Genomic DNA, 17,181 nt, shown 5'->3' with positions numbered 1-17,181 from the left:
TGCCTGTGCATGTGCCAGTGTGTGTGTCAGTCTGTGCGTGTCAGTGTATGTGTCAGTGTGTGTGTCAGTTGTGTGTGTGTTAGTGTGTGATTCAGAGTGTGTGTGTCAGTGAGTCTTTGTGTCAGTGTGTGTCAGTGTGTGTGTGTTAGTGTGTGATTCAGAGTGTGTGTGTCAGTGAGTGTTTGTGTCAGTGAGTGTGTCAGTGTGTGTATCAGTTCTGTGTGTCTGTGAGCGTGTGTCAGTGTGTGTCTGTGTTTATGCCTGTGCGTGTGTGTCAGTGGGTATGTGTCAGTGCGTGTGTGTTAGTGTGTGAGACACAGTGTGTGTGTGTCAGTGAGTGCATGTGTCAGTGTGTGTGTGTCAGTGTGTGTGAGTCAGTGTGTACGTGTCAGTGTGTGTGTCAGTTTGTGTGTCAGTGTGTGTGTCGGTGTCTGCGTCAGTGTGCGTGTGTGTCAGTGAATGTGTGGGTCAGTGCGTATGTGTCAGTGTGTGTGTCAGTGTGTGCGTGTCAGTCTGTGCTTGTCAGTGTGCGTGTCAGTGTGTGTGTGTGTCAGTGTGTGAGTGTCAGTGCGCGTGTCAGTGTTTTTGTCAGTGTGTGTGTGTCAGTTTGTGTGTGTCAGTGTGTGTGTCAGTGTGTGTGTCAGTTTTGTGTGTCAGTGTGTGTCAGTGTGTATGTCAGTGTGTGTGTGCCGGTGCATGTGTCAGTATGTGTGCCAGTATGTGTGTGTTAGTCGGTATGATTCAGAGTGTGTGTGCGTGTCAGTGCGCGTGTCAGTGTTTTTGTCAGTGTGTGTGTGTTAGTGTGTGTGTGTCAGTGTGTGTGTCAGTTTTGTGTGACAGTGTGTGTGTGTCTGTGTGTATGTCAGTGTGTGTGTGCCTGTGCATGTGTCAGTGTGTGTGCCAGTATGTGTGTGCTAGTCGGTGTGATTCAGAGTGTGTGTGTGTCAGTGAGTGTTTGTGTCAGTGTGTGTGTCAGTGTGTGTGTCAGTTGTGTGTGTCAGTGTGTGTCAGTGTGTGTCAGTGTGTGTGTGTTAGTGTGTGATTCAGAGTGTGTGTGTCAGTGAGTGTTTGTGTCAGTGTGTGTGTCAGTGTGTGTGTCAGTTGTGTGTGTCAGTGTGCGTGTGTCAGTGTGTGTCTGTGTTTATGACTGTGCGTGTGTGTCAGTGGGTATGTGTCAGTGCGTGTGTGTTAGTGTGTGAGACACAGTGTGTGTGTGTCAGTGAGTGCGTGTGTCAGTGTGTGTGTCAGTGTGTGTGTGTCAGTGTGTGTGAGTCAGTGTGTACGTGTAAGTGTGTGTGTCAGTTTGTGTGTCAGTGTGTGTGTCGGTGTCTGCGTCAGTGTGCGTGTGTGTCAGTGCATGTGTGGGCCATTGCGTGTGTGTCAGTGTGTGTGTCAGTGTGTCTGTGTTAGTGTGTGTGTGTTAATTGTGTGTGTCAATGTGTGTGTCAGTGTGTGTTTGTCAGTGTGTGTTTCAGTCTGTTTGTCAGTGTGTTTGTCAGTGTGTGTGTCAGACAGTGCGTGTGTGTGTCAGTGAGTGTGTGTGTCAGTATGTGTGTCAATGTGTGTGTGTGTCAGTGTGTGTCAGTGTGTGTGTGTTAGTGCGTGATTCAGAGTGTGTGTGTCAGTGAGTGTTTGTGTCAGTGTGTGTGTCAGTCTGTGTGTCAGTTGTATGTGTCAGTGTGCGTGTGTCAGTGTGTGTCTGTGTTTATGCCTGTGCGTGTGTGTCAGTGGGTATGTGTCAGTGCGTGTGTGTTAGTGTGTGAGACACAGTGTGTGTGTGTCAGTGAGTGCGTGTGCCTGTGCATGTGTCAGTGTGTGTGACAGTATGTGTGTGCTAGTTGGTGTGATTCAGAGTGTGTGTGTGTTTCAGTGAGTGTTTGTGTCAGTGTGTGTGTCAGTGTGTGTGTCAGTGTGTGTGTCAGTTGTGTGTGTCAGTGTGTGTGTGTGTGTCAGTGTGTGTCAGTGTGTGTGTGTTAGTGTGTGATTCAGAGTGTGTGTGTCAGTGAGTGTTTGTGTCTGTGAGTGTGTCAGTGTGTGTGTCAGTTGTGTGTGTCTGTGAGCGTGTGTCAGTGTGTGCCTGTGTTTATGCCTGTGCGTGTGTGTCAGTGGGTATGTGTCAGTGCGTGTGTGTTAGTGTGTGAGACACAGTGTGTGTGTGTCAGTGAGTGCGTGTGTCAGTGTGTGTGTCAGTGTGTGTGTGTCAGTGTGTGTGAGTCAGTGTGTACGTGTCAGTGTGTGTCAGTATGTGTGTCAGTGTGTGTGTCGGTGTCTGCGTCAGTGTGCGTGTGTGTCAGTGCATGTGTGGGTCAGGGCGTGTGTGTCAGTGTGTGTGTCAGTCTGTGCTTATCAGTGTGCGTGTCAGTGTGTGTGTGTGTCAGTGTGTGTGTGTCAGTGCGCGTGTCAGTGTTTTTGTCAGTGTGTGATGTCAGATTGTGTGTGTCAGTGTGTGTGTCAGTGTGTGTGTCAGTTTTGTGTGTCAGTGTGTGTCAGTGTGTATGTCAGTGTGTGTGTGCCGGTGCATGTGTCAGTATGTGTGCCAGTATGTGTGTGTTAGTCGGTATGATTCAGAGTGTGTGTGCGTGTCAGTGCGCGTGTCAGTGTTTTTGTCAGTGTGTGTGTGTTAGTGTGTGTGTGTCAGTGTGTGTGTCAGTTTTGTGTGACAGTGTGTGTGTGTCTGTGTGTATGTCAGTGTGTGTGTGCCTGTGCATGTGTCAGTGTGTGTGCCAGTATGTGTGTGCTAGTCGGTGTGATTCAGAGTGTGTGTGTGTCAGTGAGTGTTTGTGTCAGTGTGTGTGTCAGTGTGTGTGTCAGTTGTGTGTGTCAGTTGTGTGTGTCAGTGTGTGTGTGTTAGTGTGTGATTCAGAGTGTGTGTGTCAGTGAGTGTTTGTGTCAGTGTGTGTGTCAGTGTGTGTGTCAGTTGTGTGTGTCAGTGTGCGTGTGTCAGTTTGTGTCTGTGTTTATGACTGTGCGTGTGTGTCAGTGGGTATGTGTCAGTGCGTGTGTGTTAGTGTGTGAGACACAGTGTGTGTGTGTCAGTGAGTGCGTGTGTCAGTGTGTGTGTCAGTGTGTGTGTGTCAGTGTGTGTGAGTCAGTGTGTACGTGTAAGTGTGTGTGTCAGTTTGAGTGTCAGTGTGTGTGTCGGTGTCTGCGTCAGTGTGCGTGTGTGTCAGTGCATGTGTGGGCCATTGCGAGTGTGTCAGTGTGTGTGTCAGTGTGTCTGTGTTAGTGTGTGTGTGTTAATTGTGTGTGTCAATGTGTGTGTCAGTGTGTGTTTGTCAGTGTGTGTTTCAGTCTGTTTGTCAGTGTGTTTGTCAGTGTGTGTGTCAGACAGTGCGTGTGTGTGTCAGTGAGTGTGTGTGTCAGTATGTGTGTCAATGTGTGTGTGTGTCAGTGTGTGTCAGTGTGTGTGTGTTAGTGTGTGATTCAGAGTGTGTGTGTCAGTGAGTGTTTGTGTCAGTGTGTGTGTCAGTCTGTGTGTCAGTTGTATGTGTCAGTGTGCGTGTGTCAGTGTGTGTCTGTGTTTATGCCTGTGCGTGTGTGTCAGTGGGTATGTGTCAGTGCGTGTGTTAGTGTGTGAGACACAGTGTGTGTGTGTCAGTGAGTGCCTGTGCCTGTGCATGTGTCTGTGTGTGTGACAGTATGTGTGTGCTAGTCGGTGTGATTCAGAGTGTGTGTGTGTTTCAGTGAGTGTGTGTGTCAGTGTGTGTGTCAGTGTGTGTGTCAGTTGTGTGTGTCAGTGTGTGTGTGTGTCAGTGTGTGTCAGTGTGTGTGTGTTAGTGTGTGATTCAGAGTGTGTGTGTCAGTGAGTGTTTTGTCTGTGAGTGTGTCAGTGTGTGTGTCAGTTGTGTGTGTCTGTGAGCGTGTGTCAGTGTGTGCCTGTGTTTATGCCTGTGTGTGTGTGTCAGTGGGTATGTGTCAGTGCGTGTGTGTTAGTGTGTGAGACACAGTGTGTGTGTGTCAGTGAGTGCGTGTGTCAGTGTGTGTGTCAGTGTGTGTGTGTCAGTGTGTGTGAGTCAGTGTGTACGTGTCAGTGTGTGTCAGTTTGTGTGTCAGTGTGTGTGTCGGTGTCTGCGTCAGTGTGCGTGTGTGTCAGTGCATGTGTGGGTCAGGGCGTGTGTGTCAGTGTGTGTGTGTCAGTCTGTGCTTGTCAGTGTGCGTGTCAGTGTGTGTGTGTGTCAGTGTGTGTGTGTCAGTGCGCGTGTCAGTGTTTTTGTCAGTGTGTGAGTGTCAGATTGTGAGTGTCAGTGTCTGTGTCAGTGTGTGTGTCAGTTTTATGTGTCAGTGTGTGTGTCCGTTTTGTGTGTCAGTGTTTGTGTGCCGGTGCATGTGTCAGTATGTGTGCCAGTATGTGTGTGTTAGTCGGTATGATTCAGAGTGCGTGTGTGTGTCAGTGCGCGTGTCAGTGTTTTTGTCAGAGTGTGTGTGTTAGTGTGTGTGTGCCTGTGCATGTGTCAGTGTGTGTGCCAGTATGTGTGTGCTAGTCGGTGTGATTCAGAGTGTGTGTGTGTCAGTGAGTGATTGTGTCAGTGTGTGTGTCAGTGTGTGTGTCAGTTGTGTGTGTCAGTGTGTGTCAGTGTGTGTGTGTTAGTGTGTGATTCAGAGTGTGTGTGTCAGTGAGTGTTTGTGTCAGTGTGTGTGTCAGTGTGTGTGTCAGTTGTGTGTGTCAGTGTGCGTGTGTCAGTGTGTGTCTGTGTTTATGACTGTGCGTGTGTGTCAGTGGGTATGTGTCAGTGCATGTGTGTTAGTGTGTGAGACACAGTGTGTGTGTGTCAGTGAGTGCGTGTGTCAGTGTGTGTGTCAGTGTGTGTGTGTCAGTGTGTGTGAGTCAGTGTGTACGTGTCAGTGTGTGTCAGTTTGTGTGTCAGTGTGTGTGTCGGTGTCTGCGTCAGTGTGCGTGTGTGTCAGTGCATGTGTGGGTCAGGGCGTGTGTGTCAGTGTGTGTGTGTCAGTCTGTGCTTGTCAGTGTGCGTGTCAGTGTGTGTGTGTGTCAGTGTGTGTGTGTCAGTGCGCGTGTCAGTGTTTTTGTCAGTGTGTGAGTGTCAGATTGTGTGTGTCAGTGTCTGTGTCATTGTGTGTGTCAGTTTTATGTGTCAGTGTGTGTGTCCGTTTTGTGTGTCAGTGTTTGTGTGCCGGTGCATGTGTCAGTATGTGTGCCAGTATGTGTGTGTTAGTCGGTATGATTCAGAGTGCGTGTGTGTGTCAGTGCGCGTGTCAGTGTTTTTGTCAGAGTGTGTGTGTTAGTGTGTGTGTGCCTGTGCATGTGTCAGTGTGTGTGCCAGTATGTGTGTGCTAGTCGGTGTGATTCAGAGTGTGTGTGTGTCAGTGAGTGATTGTGTCAGTGTGTGTGTCAGTGTGTGTGTCAGTTGTGTGTGTCAGTGTGTGTCAGTGTGTGTGTGTTAGTGTGTGATTCAGAGTGTGTGTGTCAGTGAGTGTTTGTGTCAGTGTGTGTGTCAGTGTGTGTGTCAGTTGTGTGTGTCAGTGTGCGTGTGTCAGTGTGTGTCTGTGTTTATGACTGTGCGTGTGTGTCAGTGGGTATGTGTCAGTGCGTGTGTGTTAGTGTGTGAGACACAGTGTGTGTGTGTCAGTGAGTGCGTGTGTCAGTGTGTGTGTCAGTGTGTGTGTGTCAGTGTGTGTGAGTCAGTGTGTACGTGTCAGTGTGTATGTCAGTTTGTGTGTCAGTGTGTGTGTCGGTGTCTGCGTCAGTGTGCGTGTGTGTCAGTGCATGTCTGGGTCAGAGCGTGTGTGTCAGTGTGTGTGTCAGTGTGTCTGTGTTCAGTGTGTGTGACAGTGTGTGTGTGTCAGTGTGTGTGAGTCAGTGTGTACGTGTCAGTGTGTATGTCAGTTTGTGTGTCAGTGTGTGTGTCGGTGTCTGCGTCAGTGTGCGTGTGTGTCAGTGCATGTCTGGGTCATTGCATGTGTGTCAGTGTGTGTGTCAGTGTGTCTGTGTTAGTGTGTGTGTGTTAATTGTGTGTGTCAATGTGTGTGTCAGTGTGTGTTTGTCAGTGTGTGTTTCAGTCTGTTTGTCAGTGTGTTTGTCAGTGTGTGTGTCAGACAGTGCGTGTGTGTGTCAGTGAGTGTGTGTGTCAGTATGTGTGTCAATGTGTGTGTGTGACAGTGTGTGTCAGTGTGTGTGTGTTAGTGTGTGATTCAGAGTGTGTGTGTCAGTGAGTGTTTGTGTCAGTGTGTGTGTCAGTCTGTGTGTCAGTTGTATGTGTCAGTGTGCGTGTGTCAGTGTGTGTCTGTGTTTATGCCTGTGCGTGTGTGTCAGTGGGTATGTGTCAGTGCGTGTGTGTTAGTGTGTGAGACACAGTGTGTGTGTGTCACTGAGTGCGTGTGCCTGTGCATGTGTCAGTGTGTGTGACAGTATGTGTGTGCTAGTCGGTGTGATTCAGAGTGTGTGTGTGTTTCAGTGAGTGTTTGTGTCAGCGTGTGTGTCAGTGTGTGTGTCAGTGTGTGTGTCAGTTGTGTGTGTCAGTGTGTGTGTGTGTCAGTGTGTGTCAGTGTGTGTGTGTTAGTGTGTGATTCAGAGTGTGTGTGTCAGTGAGTGTTTGTGTCAGTGAGTGTGTCAGTGTGTGTGTCAGTTGTGTGTGTCTGTGAGCGTGTGTCAGTGTGTGCCTGTGTTTATGCCTGTGCGTGTGTGTCAGTGGGTATGTGTCAGTGCGTGTGTGTTAGTGTGTGAGACACAGTGTGTGTGTGTCAGTGAGTGCGTGTGTCAGTGTGTGTGTCAGTGTGTGTGTGTCAGTGTGTGTGAGTCAGTGTGTACGTGTCAGTGTGTGTCAGTTTGTGTGTCAGTGTGTGTGTCGGTGTCTGCGTCAGTGTGCGTGTGTGTCAGTGCATGTGTGGGTCAGGGCGTGTGTGTCAGTGTGTGTGTGTCAGATTGTGTGTGTCAGTGTCTGTGTCAGTGTGTGTGTCAGTTTTGTGTGTCAGTGTGTGTGTCAGTTTTGTGTGTCAGTGTTTGTGTGCCGGTGCATGTGTCAGTATGTGTGCCATTATGTGTGTGTTAGTCGGTATGATTCAGAGTGCGTGTGTGTGTCAGTGCGCGTGTCAGTGTTTTTGTCAGAGTGTGTGTGTTAGTGTGTGTCAGTGTGTGTGTCAGTGTGTCTGTGTTAGTGTGTGTGTGTTAATTGTGTGCGTCAGTGTGTGTGTCAGTGTGTGTTTGTCAGTGTGTGTTTCAGTGTGTTTGTCAGTGTGTGTGTCAGACAGTGCGTGTGTGTGTCAGTGAGTGTGTGTGTCAGTATGTGTGTCAGTGTGTGTGTCACTGTGTGTGTGTCAGTGAGTGTGTCAGTGTGTGTGTCAGTGTGTGTGTGTTAGTCGGTATGATTCAGAGTGTGTGTCAGTGCGCGTGTCAGTGTTTTTGTCAGTGTGTGTGTTAGTGTGTGTGTGTCATTGGGTGTGTCAGTTTTGCGTGACAGTGTGTGTGTACGTCTGTGTGTATTTCAGTGTGTGTTTGCCTCTGCATGTGTCAGTGTGTGTGACAGTATGTGTGTGCTAGTCGGTGTGATTCAGTGTGTGTGTGTGTTTCAGTGAGTGTTTGTGTAAGTGTGTGTGTCAGTTGTGTGTGTCGGTGTCTGCGTCAGTGTGCGTGTGTGTCAGTGCATGTGTGGGTCAGTGCGTGTGTGTCAGTGTGTCTGTGTTAGTGTGTGTGTGTTAATTGTGTGTGTCAATGTGTGTGTCAGTGTGTGTTTGTCAGTGTGTGTTTCAGTGTGTGTGTCAGTGTGTTTGTCAGTGTGTGTGTCAGACAGTGCGTGTGTGTGTCAGTGAGTGCGTGTGTCAGTGTGTATGTCAGCGTGTGTGTCAGTGTGTGTGAGTCAGTGTGTACGTGTCAGTGTGTGTGTCAGTGTGTGTGTTAGTGTGTGTGTCGGTGTCTGCGTCAGTGTGCGTGTGTGTCAGTGCATGTGAGGGTCAGTGCGTGTCTGTCAGTGTGTCTGTGTTAGTGTGTGTGTGTTAATTGTGTGTGTCAATGTGTGTGTCAGTGTGTGTTTCAGTGTGTTGTCAGTGTGTGTGTCAGACAGTGCGTGTGTGTGTCAGTGAGTGTGTGTGTCAGTATGTGTGTCAGTGTGTGTGTCACAGTGTGTGTGTCAGTGTGTGTGTGTTAGTCGGTATGATTCAGAGTGTGTGTGTGTGTAAGGGCGCGTGTCAGTGTGTGTGTCAGTGTGTGTGTGTTAGTGTGTGTGTCAGTGTGTGTGTCAGTTTTGTGTGACAGTGTGTGTGTGTGTCTGTTTGTATGTCAGTGTGTGTGTGCCTGTGCATGTGTCAGTGTGTGTGCCAGTGTGTGTGTGTCAGTGTGTGTGAGTCAGTGTGTACGTGTCAGTGTGTGTGTCAGTTTGTGTGTTAGTGTGTGTGTCGGTGTCTGCGTCAGTGTGCGTGTGTGTCAGTGCATGTGTGGGTTAGTGCGTGTCTGTCAGTGTGTCTGTGTTAGTGTGTGTGTGTTAATTGTGTGTGTCAATGTGTTTGTCAGTGTGTGTTTCAGTGTGTTTGTCAGTGTGTTTGTCAGTGTGTGTGTCAGACAGTGCGTGTGTGAGTCAGTGAGTGTGTGTGTCAGTATGTATGTCACTGTGTGTGTCACTGTGTGTGTGTCAGTGTGTGTGTCAGTGTGTGTGTCTGTATGTGTGTGTTAGTCGGTATGATTCAGAGTGTGTGTGTGTGTCAGGGCGCGTGTCAGTGTGTGTGTCAGTGTGTGTGTGTTAGTGTGTGTGTGTCAGTGTGTGTGTCAGTTTTGTGTGACAGTGTGTGTGTGTGTCTGTTTGTATGTCTGTGTGTGTGTGCCTGTGCATGTGTCAGTGTGTGTGCCAGTATGTGTGTGTCAGTGTGTGTGTGTGTCAGTGTGTGTCAGTGTGTGTGTGTTAGTGTGTGATTCAGAGTGTGTGTGTCAGTGAGTGTTTGTGTCAGTGTGTGTGTCAGTGTGTGTGTCAGTTGTGTGTGTCAGTGTGCGTGTGTCAGTGTGTGTCTGTGTTTATGCCTGTGCGTGTGTGTCAGTGGGTATGTGTCAGTGCGTATGTGTTAGTGTGTGAGACACAGTGTGTGTGTGTCAGTGAGAGCGTGTGCCAGTGTGTGTGTCAGTGTGTGTGTGTCAGTGTGTGTGTGTCAGTGTGTGTGAGTCAGTGTGTACGTGTCAGTGTGTGTGTCAGTTTGTGTGTCAGTGTGTGTGTCGGTGTCAGCGTCAGTGTGCGTGTGTGTCAGTGCATGTGTGGGTCATTGCGTGTGTGTCAGTGTGTGTGTCAGTGTGCCTGTGTTAGTGTGTGTGTGTTAATTGTGTGTGTCAATGTGTGTGTCAGTGTGTGTTTGTCAGTGTGTGTTTCAGTCTGTTTGTCAGTGTGTTTGTCAGTGTGTGTGTCAGACAGTGCATGTGTGTGTCAGTGAGTGTGTGTGTCAGTATGTGTGTCAGTGTGTGTGTGTATCAGTGTGTGTCAGTGTGTGTGTGTTAGTGTGTGATTCAGAGTGTGTGTGTCAGAGAGTGTTTGTGTCAGCGTGTGTGTCAGTGTGTGTGTCAGTGTGTGTGAGTCAGTGTGTACGTGTCAGTGTGTGTGTCAGTTTGTGTGTCAGTGTGTGTGTCGGTGTCTGCGTCAGTGTGCGTGTGTGTCAGTGCATGTGTGAGTCAGTGCGTGTGTGTCAGTGTGTGTGTCAGTGTGTGTGTGTCAGTCTGTGCTTGTCAGTGTGTGTGTGTGTCAGTGTGTGTGTGTCAGTGAGCCTGTCAGTGTTTTTGTCAGTGTGCGTGTGTCAGATTGTGTGTGTCAGTGTGTGTGTCGTGTGTGTGTCAGTTTTGTGTGTCAGTGTGTGTCAGTGTGTATGTCAGTGTATGTGTGCCGGTGCATGTGTCAGTATGTGTGCCAGTATGTGTGTGTTAGTCGGTATGATTCAGAGTGTGTGTGTGTGTCAGTGCGCGTGTCAGTGCTTTTGTCAGTGTGTGTGTGTTAGTGTGTGTCAGTGTGTGTGTCAGTGTATCTGTGTTAGTGTGTGTGTGTTAATTGTGTGTGTCAGTGTGTGTGTCAGTGTGTGTTTGTCAGTGTGTGTTTCAGTGTGTTTGTCAGTGTGTGTGTCAGACAGTGCGTGTGTCTGTCAGTGAGTGTGTGTGTCAGTATGTGTGTCAGTGTGTGTGTCAGTGTGTGTGTCAGTGTGTGTGTTAGTCGGTATGATTCAGAGTGTGTGTCAGTGCGCGTGTCAGTGTTTTTGTCAGTGTGTGTGTGTTAGTGTGTGTGTGTCAATGTGTGTGTCAGTTTTGTGTGACAGTGTGTCTGTGTGTATGTCAGTGTGTGTGTGCCTGTGCATGTGCCAGTGTGTGTGACAGTATGTGTGTGCTAGTCGGTGTGATTCAGAGTGTGTGTGTGTTTCAGTGAGTGTTTGTGTCAGTGTGTGTGTCAGTGTGTGTGTCAGTTGTGTGTGTCGGTGTCTGCGTCAGTGTGCGTGTGTGTCAGTGCACGTGTGGGTCAGTGCGTGTGTGTCAGTGTGTGTGAGTCAGTGTGTACGTGTCAGTGTGTGTGTCAGTCTGTGTGTTAGTGTGTGTGTTGGTGCCTGCGTCAGTGTGCGTGTGTGTCAGTGCATGTGTGGGTCAGTGCGTGTGTGTCAGTGTGTCTGTGTTAGTGTGTGTGTGTTAATTGTGTGTGCCAATGTGTGTGTCAGTGTGTGTTTGTCAGTGTGTGTTTCAGTGTGTTTGTCAGTGTGTTTGTCAGTGTGTGTGTCAGACAGTGCGTGTGTGTGTCAGTGAGTGTTTGTGTCAGTATGTGTGTCAGTGTGTGTGTCACTGTGTGTGTGTCAGTGTGTGTGTCAGTGTGTGTGTCAGTATGTGTGTGTTAGTCGGTATGATTCAGAGTGTGTGTGTGTGTCAGTGCGGATGTCAGTTTTGTGTGACAGTGTGTGTGTGTGTCTGTTTGTATGTCAGTGTGTGTGTGCCTGTGCATGTGTCAGTGTGTGTGCCAGTTTGTGTGTGTCAGTGTGTGTGTCAGTTATGTGTGACAGTGTGTGTGTGTGTCTGTTTGTATGTCAGTGTGTGTGTGCCTGTGCATGTGTCAGTGTGTGTGCCAGTATGTGTGTGTCAGTGTGTGTGTGTGTGTGTGTCAGTGTGTGTCAGTGTGTGTGTGTTAGTGTGTGATTCAGAGTGTGTGTGTCAGTGAGTGTTTGTGTCAGTGTGTGTGTCAGTGTGTGTGTCAGTTGTGTGTGTCAGTGTGCGTGTGTCAGTGTGTGTCTGTGTTTATGCCTGTGCTTGTGTGTCAGTGGGTATGTGTCAGTGCGTGTGTGTTTGTGTGTGAGACACAGTGTGTGTGTGTCAGTGAGTGCGTGTGTCAGTGTGTGTGTCAGTGTGTGTGTGTCAGTGTGTGTGAGTCAGTGTGTACGTGTCAGTGTGTGTGTCAGTTTGTGTGTCAGTGTGTGTGTCGGTGTCTGCGTCAGTGTGCGTGTGTGTCAGTGCATGTGTGGGTCATTGCGTGTGTGTCAGTGTGTGTGTCAGAGTGTCTGTGTTAGTGTGTGTGTGTTAATTGTGTGTGTCAATGTGTGTGTCAGTGTGTGTTTGTCAGTGTGTGTGTCAGACAGTGCGTGTGTGTGTCAGTGAGTGTGTATGTCAGTATGTGTGTCAGTGTGTGTCAGTGTGTGTGTGTTAGTGTGCGATTCAGAGTGTGTGTGTCAGTGAGTGTTTGTGTCAGTGTGTGTGTCAGTGTGTGTGTCCGTTGTATGTGTCAGTGTGCGTGTGTCAGTGTGTGTCTGTGTTTATGCCTGTGCGTGTGTGTCAGTGGGTATGTGTCAGTGCGTGTGTGTTAGTGTGTGAGACACAGTGTGTGTGTGTCAGTGAGTGCGTGTGCCTGTGCATGTGTCAGTGTGTGTGACAGTATGTGTGTGCTAGTCGGTGTGATTTAGAGTGTGTGTGTGTTTCAGTGAGTGTTTGTGTCAGTGTGTGTGTCAGTGTGTGTGTCAGTTGTGTGTGTCAGTGTGTGTGTGTGTCAGTGTGTGTCAGTGTGTGTGTGTTAGTGTGTGATTCAGAGTGTGTGTGTCAGTGAGTGTTTGTGTCAGTGAGTGTGTCAGTGTGTGTGTCAGTTGTGTGTGTCTGTGAGCGTGTGTCAGTGTGTGCCTGTGTTTATGCCTGTGCGTGTGTGTCAGTGGGTATGTGTCAGTGCGTGTGTGTTAGTTTGTGAGACACAGTGTGTGTGTGTCAGTGAGTGCGTGTGTCAGTGTGTGTGTCAGTGTGTGTGTGTCAGTGTGTGTGAGTCAGTGTGTACGTGTCAGTGTGTGTCAGTTTGTGTGTCAGTGTGTGTGTCGGTGTCTGCGTCAGTGTGCGTGTGTGTCAGTGCATGTGTGGGTCAGGGCGTGTGTGTCAGTGTGTGTGTGTCAGTCTGTGCTTGTCAGTGTGCGTGTCAGTGTGTGTGTGTGTCAGTGCGCGTGTGTCAGTGCGCGTGTCAGTGTTTTTGTCAGTGTGTGAGTGTCAGATTGTGTGTGTCAGTGTCTGTGTCAGTGTGTGTGTCAGTTTTGTGTGTCAGTGTGTGTGTCAGTTTTGTGTGTCAGTGTTAGTGTGCCGGTGCATGTGTCAGTATGTGTGCCATTATGTGTGTGTTAGTCGGTATGATTCAGAGTGCGTGTGTGTGTCAGTGCGCGTGTCAGTGTTTTTGTCAGAGTGTGTGTGTTAGTATGTGTCAGTGTGTGTGTCAGTGTGTCTGTGTTAGTGTGTGTGTGTTAATTGTGTGTGTCAGTGTGTGTGTCAGTGTGTGTTTGTCAGTGTGTGTTTCAGTGTGTTTGTCAGTGTGTGTGTCAGACAGTGCGTGTGTGTGTCAGTGAGTGTGTGTGTCAGTATGTGTGTCAGTGTGTGTGTCACTGTGTGTGTGTCAGTGAGTGTGTCAGTGTGTGTGTCAGTGTGTGTTTGTTAGTCGGTATGATTCAGAGTGTGTGTCAGTGCGCGTGTCAGTGTTTTTGTCAGTGTGCGTGTTAGTGTGTGTGTGTCAGTGGGTGTGTCAGTTTTGTGTGACAGTGTGTGTGTACGTCTGTGTGTATGTCAGTGTGTGTTTGCCTCTGCATGTGTCAGTGTGTGTGACAGTATGTGTGTGCTAGTCGGTGTGATTCAGTGTGTGTGTGTGTTTCAGTGAGTGTTTGTGTAAGTGTGTGTGTCAGTTGTGTGTGTCGGTGTCTGCGTCAGTGTGCGTGTGTGTCAGTGCATGTGTGGGTCAGTGCGTGTGTGTCAGTGTGTCTGTGTTAGTGTGTGTGTGTTAATTGTGTGTGTCAATGTGTGTGTCAGTGTGTGTTTGTCAGTGTGTGTTTCAGTGTGTGTGTCAGTGTGTTTGTCAGTGTGTGTGTCAGACAGTGCGTGTGTGTGTCAGTGAGTGCGTGTGTCAGTGTGTGTGTCAGCGTGTGTGTGTCAGTGTGTGTGAGTCAGTGTGTACGTGTCAGTGTGTGTGTTAGTCGGTATGATTCAGAGTGTGTGTCAGTGCGCGTGTCAGTGTTTCTGTCAGTGTGTGTGTGTTAGTGTGTGTGTGTCAGTGTGTGTGTCAGTTTTGTGTGACAGTTTGTGTGTTAGTGTGTGTGTCGGTGTCTGCGTCAGTGTGCGTGTGTGTCAGTGCATGTGTGGGTCAGTGCGTGTCTGTCAGTGTGTCTGTGTTAGTGTGTGTGTGTTAATTGTGTGTGTCAATGTGTGTGTCAGTGTGTGTTTCAGTGTGTTTGTCAGTGTGTTTGTGTCAGTCTGCGCTTGTCAGTGTGCGTGTCAGTGCATGTGTGGGTCCGTGCGTGTGTGTCAGTGTGTGTATCAGTGTGTGTGTGTCAGTCTGCGCTTGTCAGTGTGCGTGTCAGTGTGTGTGTGTGTCAGTGTGTGTGTGTCAGTGTGCGTGCCAGTGTTTTTGTCAGTGTGTGTGTGTCAGATTGTGTGTGTCAGTGTGTGTGTCAGTGTGTGTGTCAGTTTTGTGTGTCAGTGTGTGTCAGTGTGTATGTCAGTGTGTGTGTGCCGGTGCATGTGTCAGTATGTGTGCCAGTATGTGTGTGTTAGTCGGTATGATTCAGAGCGTGTGTGTGTGTCAGTGCGCGTGTCAGTGTTTTTGTCAGTGTGTGTGTGTTAGTGTGTGTCAGTGTGTGTGTCAGTGTGTCTGTGTTAGTGTGTGTGTGTTAATTGTGTGTGTCAGTGTGTGTGTCAGTGTGTGTTTGTCAGTGTGTGTTTCAGTGTGTTTGTCAGTGTGTGTGTCAGACAGTGCGTGTGTGTGTCAGTGAGTGTGTGTGTCAGTATGTGTGTCAGTGTGTGTGTCACTGTGTGTGTGTCAGTGTGTGTATCAGTGTGTGTGTCAGTGTGTGTGTGTTAGTCGGTATGATTCAGAGTATGTGTCAGTGCGCGTGTCAGTGTTTTTGTCAGAGTGTGTTTGTCAGTTTTGTGTGACAGTGTGTGTGTGTGTCTGTGTGTATGTCAGTGTGTGTGTGCCTGTGCATGTGTCAGTGTGTGTGACAGTATGTGTGTCAGTTGTGTGTGTCAGTGTGTGTGAGTCAGTGTGTACGTGTCAGTGTGTGTGTCAGTTTGTGTGTTCGTGTGTGTGTCGGTGTCTGCGTCAGTGTGCGTGTGTGTCAGTGATTGTGTGGGTCAGTGCGTGTGTGTCAGTGTGTCTGCGTTAGTGTGTGTGTGTGTTAATTGTGTGTGTCAATGTGTGTGTCAGTGTGTGTGCCAGTATGTGTGTGCTAGTCGGTGTGATTCAGAGTGTGTGTGTGTCAGTGAGTGTTTGTGTCAGTGTGTGTGTCAGTGTGTGTGTCAGTTGTGTGTGTCAGTCTGTGTGTGTGTCAGTGTGTGTCAGTGTGTGTGTGTTTGTGTGTGATTCAGAGTGTGTGTGTCAGTGTGTGTCTGTGTCAGTGTGTGTGTCAGTGTGTGTGCCAGTATGTGTGTGCTAGTCGGTGTGATTCAGAGTGTGTGTGTGTCAGTGAGTGTTTGTGTCAGTGTGTGTTTCAGTGTGTGTGTCAGTTGTGTGTGTCAGTGTGTGTGTGTGTCAGTGTGTGTCAGTGTGTGTGTGTTAGTGTGTGATTCAGAGTGTGTGTGTCAGTCTGTGTCAGTGTGTGTGTCAGTGTGTGTGTCAGTTGTGTGTGTCTGTGTGCGTGTGTCAGTGTGTGTCTAAGTTTATGCCTGTGCGTGTGTGTCAGTGGGTATGTGTCAGTGCGTGTGTGTTAGTGTGTGAGACACAGTGTGTGTGTGTCAGTGAGTGCATGAGTCAGTGTGTGTGTCAGTGTGTGTGTGTCAGTGTGTGTGAGTCAGTGTGTACGTGTCAGTGTGTGTGTCAGTTTGTGTGTCAGTGTGTGTGTCGGTGTCTGCGTCAGTGTGCGTGTGTGTCAGTGCATGTGTGGGTCAGTGCATGTGTGTCAGTGTGTCTGCGTTAGTGTGTGTGTGTTAATTGTGTGTGTCAATGTGTGTGTCAGTGCGTGTTTCAGTGTGTGTGTCAGTGTGTTTGTCATTGTGTGTGTCAGACAGTGCGTGTGTGTGTCAGTGAGTGTGTGTGTCAGTATGTGTGTCAGTGTGTGTGTCACTGTGTGTGTGTCAGTGTGTGTGTCAGTGCGTGTGTCAGTGTGTGTGTGTTAGTCGGTATGATTCAGAGTGTGTGTGTGTGTCAGTGGGCGTCTCAGTGTTTTTGTCAGTGTGTGTGTGTGTTAGTGTGTGTGTGTCAGTGTGTGTGTCAGTTTTCTGTGACAGTGTGTGGGTGTGTCTGTTTGTATGTCAGTGCATGTGTGCCTGTGCATGTGTCAGTGTGTGTGCCAGTATGTGTGTGCTAGTCGGTGTGATTCAGAGTGTGTGTGTGTCAGTGAGTGTTTGTGTCAGTGTGTGTGTCAGTGTGTGTGTCAGTTGTGTGTGTCAGTGTCTGTGTGTGTCAGTGTGTGTCCATGTGTGTGTGTCAGTGTGTGATTCAGAGTGTGTGTGTCAGTGTGTGTGTGTCAGTGTGTGTCTGTGTCAGTGTGTGTGTCAGTGTGTGTGTCAGTTGTGTGTGTCTGTGTGCGTGTGTCAGTGTGTGTCTAAGGTTATGCCTGTGCATGTGTGTCAGTGGGTATGTGTTAGTGCGTGTGTGTTAGTGTGTGAGACACCGTGTGTGTGTGTCAGTGAGTGCGTGTGTCAGTGTGTGTGTCAGTGTGTGTGTGTCAGTGTGTGTGAGTCAGTGTGTACGTGTCAGTGTGTGTGTCAGTTTGTGTGTCAGTGTGTGTGTCGGTGTCTGCGTCATTGTGAGTGTGTGTCAGTGCATGTGTGGGTCAGTGCGTGTGTGTCAGTGTGTGTGTTAGTGTGTGTGTGTTAATTGTGTGTGTCAGTGCGTGTGTCAGTGTGTGTTTGTCAGTGTGTGTGTGTGTGTCAGTGAGTGTGTGTGTCAGTGAGTGTGTGTGTCATTGTGTGTGTGTCAGTCTCTGTGGGTCAGTGTGCGTATAAGTGTGTATGTGTCTGTGGGTGTGTAAGTGTGAATGTGTGTCAGTGTGTGTCAGAATGCATGTGTCAGTGTGTATGTGTCCGTGTGTGTGACTCAGTGTGTGTGTGTCAGTGTGTGTGCCAGTGTGTGTGTGTCAGTGTGTTTCAGTGTGTTTGTCAGTATGTGGGTGCCAGTGTGTGTCAGAGTGTGTGTGTGTGTCAGTGAGTGTGTGTGTCAGTGAGTGTGTGTGTCAGTCTGTGTGGGTCTGTGTGCGTGACAGTGTGTGTGTCAGTGTGCGTGTGTCAGTGGGTGTGTCAGTGTGTGTGTCAGTGTGTGTGTCAGTATGCATGTTTCAGTGTGTGTGTATCAGTATGTGTGTCAGTTTTGTGTGTCAGTGTGTGTGTGTCAGTGTGTGTGTGTCAGTGTGTGTGTAAGTATGTGTCTGCCTGTGCGTGTGCCAGTGTGTGTGCCAGTGTGTGTGTGTCAGTCTGTGCGTGTCAGTGTGCGGGTCAGTGTGTGTGTGTGGCAGTGTGTGTGTGTCAGTGTGTGTGTGTCAGTGTATGTGTGTCTTTGCGTGTGTGTCAGTCTGTGTGTCAGTGTGCGTGTGTCAGTATGTGTGGCAGTGTGTGTTTGTCTGTGTGTGTGTGTGTCAGTGTGTGTGTGTGTGTCCGTCTGTGAGTGTATCAGTGCCTGTGTGTCAGTGTGTCTGTCAGTTTTGTTTGTCAGTGTGTGTCAGTGTGTGTGTTTCAGTGTGTGTTTGTCAGTGTGCTTCAGTGTGTTTGTCAGTGTGTGGGTGCCAGTGTGTGTCAGAGTGTGTGTGTGTGTCAGTGAGTGTGTGTGTCAGTGAGTGTGTGTGTCAGTC

The sequence above is a fragment of the Scyliorhinus torazame genome, chromosome 13 (genome assembly GCF_047496885.1).
Source record: "Scyliorhinus torazame isolate Kashiwa2021f chromosome 13, sScyTor2.1, whole genome shotgun sequence".
Taxonomy (NCBI): Eukaryota; Metazoa; Chordata; class Chondrichthyes; order Carcharhiniformes; family Scyliorhinidae; genus Scyliorhinus; species Scyliorhinus torazame.
Note: the sequence above shows the minus strand (reverse complement) of the source record.